A 7145-nucleotide genomic window follows, 5' to 3' on the forward strand; every position below is an offset into this window, starting at 1 on the left:
TTGTGGGTGGTTTGCCGTTTCCTGCCTGTGATTGAATTCCTGCTTTCTTCTTAACCTCAGTAGTTTATGACATGGACATTCTCGGGTGCCTTGTCCACATTATGATCCCACTATCCATCTGGGTGACCTCCACATTTTGTGTTTCCCGCTTTCATATCACATGAGACTCTCAAGGAGAGAGTTTCAGGATGGGTAAAGCTAAGAAGTAAAAATAGAAAGAGTGGTGAAAATTGGGTAGGAGAATAGTAGAAAGGTTGAAAGAAGAACACATTTATTTTCGAGTGGGGAGTGATCTGTGAAGAAAGACATGAATCAAGAAGTCTTACAGAATTCTAGTTTTAATAGTTTCCTAAATGTACTTATTAACATTTACATTAAAGCCAGAGAGAAAAGAGAGGAAGTCATTCAAGAGAAAATTGTCACAGAAAGATCCTATCCAATGGAAATGGCCACCTTGTATTGATCACTTACCCTAGGCTGGGTATATAGGGAAAGCGTACTCAAGACTAATTAGCTGCATAGCAGAATCACCAGGGGAGCTTTTACAAATCCTGATGCCAGGCCTCAGTGCAGACCAATGCAGGTGGAATCCAATGTATTTAAAGCTACATAAGTCATTCCAATGTGTAGCTAATTTTGAGAGCTACTTTCATTGGTGCTAAAGCCAGTTCTTACTAGCTCACAGAAGCCAATTATTAAATTTTCAGGAATTCTATAAGTGAAACACATTGGCCACAGCGGGAATATTTACACCATGGAAATTTACAAATGCTGGAAATCGTTTTTTTATCTCTCTGGAGAACTAGTTTTTAAACCTTTACAAACATACCACTGGCCCTAAGGGGTAACCATATAACTTGCTATTTAAACCTGAGCAATTTTAAGACACATACAGGGGAACAACACACACTGGGGCCTGTCAGAGGGTGGGGGTGGGAGGAGGGAGAGGATCAGGAAGAATAACTAATGGGTACTAAGCTTAATACCTGGGTGATGAAATAATCTATATTAAAAACCCCCATGACACGTTTACTTTGAAATAATCTGTATAACAAAGCCCCATGAAACAAGTTTACCTATGTAACAAACCTGCACATGTATCCCTGAACTTAAAATAAAAGTTAAAAAAAAGAAAAAGCACAAGAAAAAGAACATAAAGAAAACATTGTTAATAATTATGCCAGGACAATTAGCTCGAATCAGAAATTATGGCCACTTTAAGTATGTAAGTATTTAATACTCATAATGCCTGTGAAAGACAGTTATCATAATGTCCATTTAATAATTAGTCAACAGTGTCCTGGGGAATTTCAGTAAGTTTCTCAAATTTCTTTCACACAAATTAGAATTAAAGGAGTCAGAACTGAAGTGAATCTGACTACACTAAGCCTACCACTTGTGACAGCCATGGGATGATATCATTGGTTGCAGAGGAGCAGAAATAAGCAGAGACCTGTGGTGTAGCAGGTTATCATTCATTTCAGGTACTTTATGGAGTAGCAATGGCCTAAAATAGTTGAGTTTACATAGGATTCACTTGAACATATTTCTGATGACTGTATAATAAGTCAAAAACTTAGAATGTAAAGATGCAGTCCTAAGGCAGAAAAATCAGAGAATAAATGTTCTACTTAAATGTCTTCTGTGTAACTATGTCCTGTGTGAGATGAAAAAAATCTATTAATACTTGATGTTTAAGACAGAACTCAATAATCACCTGACTTTTAGGTATTTTAGGTTGGCTGAGAGGTAAGACAGAGAGGGAGAGGGAAAGGGAAGGAGAGAGAAAGAAAAATAGAGAGGAAATGGGAGAGAGAGAGAGAGAGAGTGAGAGAGAGAGAGGTGGTGACGGAGATGAAAAAGAGAGATGGATGATCTTGTTATCTTTCTTTTATCACTGACTATTCTACCAAACACAAGGCATATTTAAAACTATCTCCACTCTCTACCATCTCATTCCACACGTCTTTCCCAATTCTCAGCCGTTGAACTTGCCTCCTACTTTAGATTAAACATAGAAGCTGTTAGATTGGAAGTATTGATCCTAAATCTACATGCACATCCACCTACACATACATGCATTCTATCTTCCTTCTATCTATTATACTTGCAGAGCCATTTCTCCTTCTATCTGAAGTCAGCTTTTCCTTCTGGCCCTTGAATTCTCCCATGCTCCACATCCGTGCACTGTCAGGATCTCTCTAGCACATTTCTCTCATTCTCCCTTATTTGGATCTATGCCATTAGCCTTTGTCATTGTTTGTTCACCTTTAAAAACAACATTTTATTAGGGCTCATTATTTTATGGTCAGGAATTCTGTGGTCAGAAATTCAGTCTCCTTTTGGTTGGGTAAATCTTTTCTACCTCTTTTGATTAAGGTTGCTCCATGGAATTCAGTAGGCAGATGGTCAGGCTGGGAGGTCTGAGATGGCTCTGCTCACATGGCTGATGTCTCGATGGGAATGGCTTAGCCAGAGTAACTGGCCAGGGTACCTACAGAGGGCCTCGCAGCATGGTGGTCTCTGAGTAGCCCTGCTTCTATTTAAATTATTTTATTTTTATGATTTTCGTCAATACATAATATTTGTACATATTGTGGAGTACAAGCAGTATTTTGATACATGCATACAATGTGTAATGATCAATCAGGGTATTTAGGATATCCATCACCTCAAACGTTTACCGTTTCTTTGTGTTAAGAATATTTCAAGTCTCCTCTTCTAGCTATTTTAAGATATAAAATATGTTGTTAACTAGAGTCACCCTACCATGCTATCAAACAACAGAACTTACCCCTTCCATCAAACTGTATTTGTGTACCTATTAACCAAGCTTGCTTCATCCATCTTGCCACACCTATCCTTCCTACCTCAGGCTCTGGTAACTACCATTCTCGTCTCTACCTTCATGAGATCAACTTTTTAGCTCCCACGTTATGAGTAAGGACAGGTGATATTTGTCTTTCTGTGCCTGGCTTATTTCACTTATCATAGTGACCTCCAGTACCATCTATGTTGATGCAAATAACAAGATTTCATCTTTCTCATGGATGAATAGTATTCCATTGTGCACATAACTTACATTTACTTTATCCGTTCATCCATGGATGGACACAGTCTGATTCCTTATCTTGACTATTGTCAATAGTACTGCATTAAACATGGAAGTGTAGGCATTCCTCTGATGTACTGATTTCTTTTCCTTTGGATAAATTCCCAGTGATGGATTACTGGATTGTGTGGTGGTTCTATTTTTTCATTTCTTGAGAACATTCCATACAGTCTTCCAATGGCTGTACAGATTTACATTACCACCAACAGTGTACAAGTGTTCCCTTTCTCTGCATCCTTGCCAGTATTTGTTATTTTTGTCCATTGGCTTTTAAGTATTCGCTCCTAAAAAAAAAAAAAAAAAAAAAAAAAAAAAAAAAAAAAAAAAAAAAAAAACCTCACACCTCTGTTTCTTCTTTCATTCACAGCCAAATGTCTTGAAAGATCTCCGTATTCTTGCTAATTTCATTTCCTTATCTCCCACTCAGTCCTCAGTACCTTCTGATCTGACTTATGCTCCCTTCTTGACCATATCACTTCACTAAAACAACTCTTGGTAAGGTCATCAAATTCTTCATTTACCCAATCTCTGTCTGATTGTTACTTTTTATTCCTTACTTGCATAAACAAATAATTATTAAATAACAAATAATTAATAAATAACATCTCCATCTCTGAAACCTCCTAGGGGCAGCAGATCCACGTAACTAACCATCTTCCTTCTTGATATATCAGTCGTAGAAGACTCAAAGGCATTTCAAACTGAGTATGGCCAACAATAAATTTATAATCCTCCTCCCTTTCCCTAAAACCTCATAATCTTTTAGCATTCTTTTTCTCAGTGGGTAGATTTACTATCCATCCACTTTTACAAGCTGCGAACTGGGAATTCATCTCCAACCCCTCCTTTCTAATGTTGCAAATCAAACGATCACTGAGTTTTAATTTTTGGTCTTGAGATATGAAAGATTTCTTAAACATTAAAGTAAAAGTTATACCTATAAAGGGAAACTAATACATTTAACTTCATGAAAAATAAAAAATTTTAAGATCAAAACAACAAAAACAGGTAAAAACAATATAATTTATATGAAATAAATAATTAACAAATAAATCACAAAAAGACAAATGACCAAATAGAAAAGAAGGCAAAGGTCAGGAGGAGGCATTTTTCAAAGGAGCAGCATGAATGGTGATGAACACAGAAAAAAAATGTTCGTTCTTATTAGTAATCAGAGAAATAGAAAAGAAAATCATATATAACTAAAACATTATTGTTTGATTTGCATTTGGAATGGCTCCCATCCCAATTTATTTTCCTTTGCTCTTTATCTCTTCCATCACCTTGTGTCTTTTAGCAGGATTATCTTTTTTTAATGTCAGAGGCTCTTCTCTTAATTGTCTAGTACAGTCTGCTGCATGCTTATATTCTTGTTTGTCTGAAAATGTCTTTATTTCAACTTCATTTTTAAGCTGCATTTTCCTAGATCTAGTAATTTAGCAATTATTTTCTTTTGTTTCCTTGAAAATGTCATTCCATTATTTTCCAGCTATTGTTGCTTTTCAGATACCAGTTGTAATTCTATTCTTCCAATAAAAGTAATGTCTTTTGTTAAAAAAAAAATCTCTGCTGCTTTTAAGATTTTTTATTTGAGTCAATATTCAGCAGTTTCACTCTCACATATTTAGCTGAGTATGTATTTTTATTTAGCCTATTTGGCTACAACTGAGTTTCTTGAATCTCCAGGTTGAAGCTTTTGTCTTGTGAAGGAAAACTCTGAACTGTTATCTCTTCATATATTGCCTCATTTTTAACTTTCTGTTCTTCTGGAACCATAATTTTCAACTAAAGGCTAGATCTCACTGAATCTACTATATCTTTTCATACTATTCTAATTTTTCCACCTTTGTGTCCTTTTTACGCTATATTCCAGATGATTTCTTCTGAGTTATCTTCTAGTTTAAAATTTTCCTTATGGCTATATGTAATCTTATGTAAAACTTACTCTTTGAGTAATTGATTTTGATTATTGTACCTTAAGCTAGAAGTTTAGTTTCATTCTTTTTTATATATGCTATATTGTGTTTTATCATTTCTTGTTCCCTGTTGCATTTTCAATCTTATCTTTGTTTCTCTACACACGGTGTGATCACTTATTTTAAAGACTGATCACACAAAATCTAAATATTTTGTGGGTCAGCTTCTCTTTTGTGTTGGTTCTTGCACATAATGTGTTTGGTTTCTCTGTTACCTGGATATCTTTATTTCTGTATAGTTATTTGTAGAAATAATTTGAATATCTTTGAGTAAATACCTTACTTAAGTGATTATTTGCATTGCTTTTGGGAAACTCCTAGGGAAGTACTAGCTCAGATACACCTTAAAACAAATTGAAGTCTGGAAGATCGCTGAGAGATCTACAGGTTTTGAAACTTGGCTACAACTCCTCCTAAGGACTAGGTCTCCTTGCATTATTCTTTTCCTGACTACATTGCCTTTAATCTTCCTGTCTAGTGTTCAGTTTCCACATCTGTAAAATAGGCAAAAATAATACCTAGCTTGTTGATTTGTTGTAAAAATTAGAGGTAGCAAGCATTGATACAGGAAAGTGATTCTTTTAGATGATTGTGGATAAATATCAACACATGAACTAATTGGCTTGAATGTGTTTGATAATATACGATGCTGCATCTATTCTAACTTGTATTACTTTGCTGCTTTAAATTTACTGATAAACTATTCTTTTCATAGCTTTGACCCTTTTATACACCTATTTGTAATCTTGAGCAACCAATACTGACTTACCTCTGCTGTGAGAGAGATGGTCCTTTAAGGAGACATCATAAATGCTTACTTTTGATGATTCTATTTTTAAAATTTTGCACTGTTCATGGTAACTAGCCAATTTTAAGATATGAATACTATGTCAAGTATTTGTTTTTTCTAACATTTAGTAGTGGAGTGGCCAGAATCTATTTTAAGAAAAGATTTCTCTCTGTCTTAGTGGTTCCCCTTTGGCCTATGGAGAGTGGAACAGGAGTTACACAAATAGGGATAATTACCTCTCTATCATGACAAAGTGTGGTAAAGACCACTGAAGTGTTGTATGCTAGAAAGTTTGGGATGGCTGAGATGAGTGATCTATGTATTCCAGGTTTTACTTAGGCCTCAGCATTGAATGGTAACCCTGTCAATTTTTGCTCTCTCTGATCATTTGCAAGTATTGGGATGATGACATTATTTGGGGGTTAATTAGAGTCATACAGTATTTGTCTTTTGTGACTGGTTTATTTCATTGACATAATGTCCTCAAGGTTCATCCATATACTAGTATATGCCAAAATTTCCTTCCTTTTTAGAGCTGAATATTTCATTAAATGCATATGACATATTTGGCTTATCTATTCATCTGTTGATGGGCTCTTGGGTTGTTTTCATGTTTTAGATTTTGTGAATAATGCTGTTGCAAATATTAGTGTACAAATAGATTGTTGAGACCCTACTTTCAATTCTTTTCGTTATATACTCAGAAGTGGAATTGCTGAATCATATGGTAATTCTATTTTTTAATTTTTTGAGGAACTTCCACACTGTTGCTCTAACCTCTATTATTTCTTTCCTTCTGCTAGTTTTAGGTTTAGTTTATTCTTTCTATGGTATCTTAAAGTATGAAGCTAAGTTATTAACTTGGAATCATCCTTTTATAAATTGATACATAGTATTTTACATGTTTATGGGGTATATATACCCCATAACATTTGTTACATGCATAGAAGGTATAATGACCAAATCAGGGTATTGGGAGTGTCCATTGCCTTGAATATTTATAATTTTTGTGTGTTGGGAACATTTTGAGTCCTCTCTTCTAGCTACTTTAAAATATACAACGCACTGTTGCTAACTATAGTCACCCTGCTCTGCTATCAAACATTAGAGCTTATTTAACTGTATGTTTATACTCATTAAATGATTTCTCTTCATCCCCCCTCCCACCCCATGTACTCTTCCCATCCTCTGGTATCTAGCATTTTATTAATCACTTTCATGAGTTCTGTCTCTTTTTCCTTTTTTTCTTTTTCTTTTCTTTTTTTTT

This window comes from Cebus imitator, unplaced genomic scaffold (assembly GCF_001604975.1).
Source record: "Cebus imitator isolate Cc_AM_T3 unplaced genomic scaffold, Cebus_imitator-1.0 Scaffold19, whole genome shotgun sequence".
Lineage (NCBI taxonomy): Eukaryota > Metazoa > Chordata > Mammalia > Primates > Cebidae > Cebus > Cebus imitator.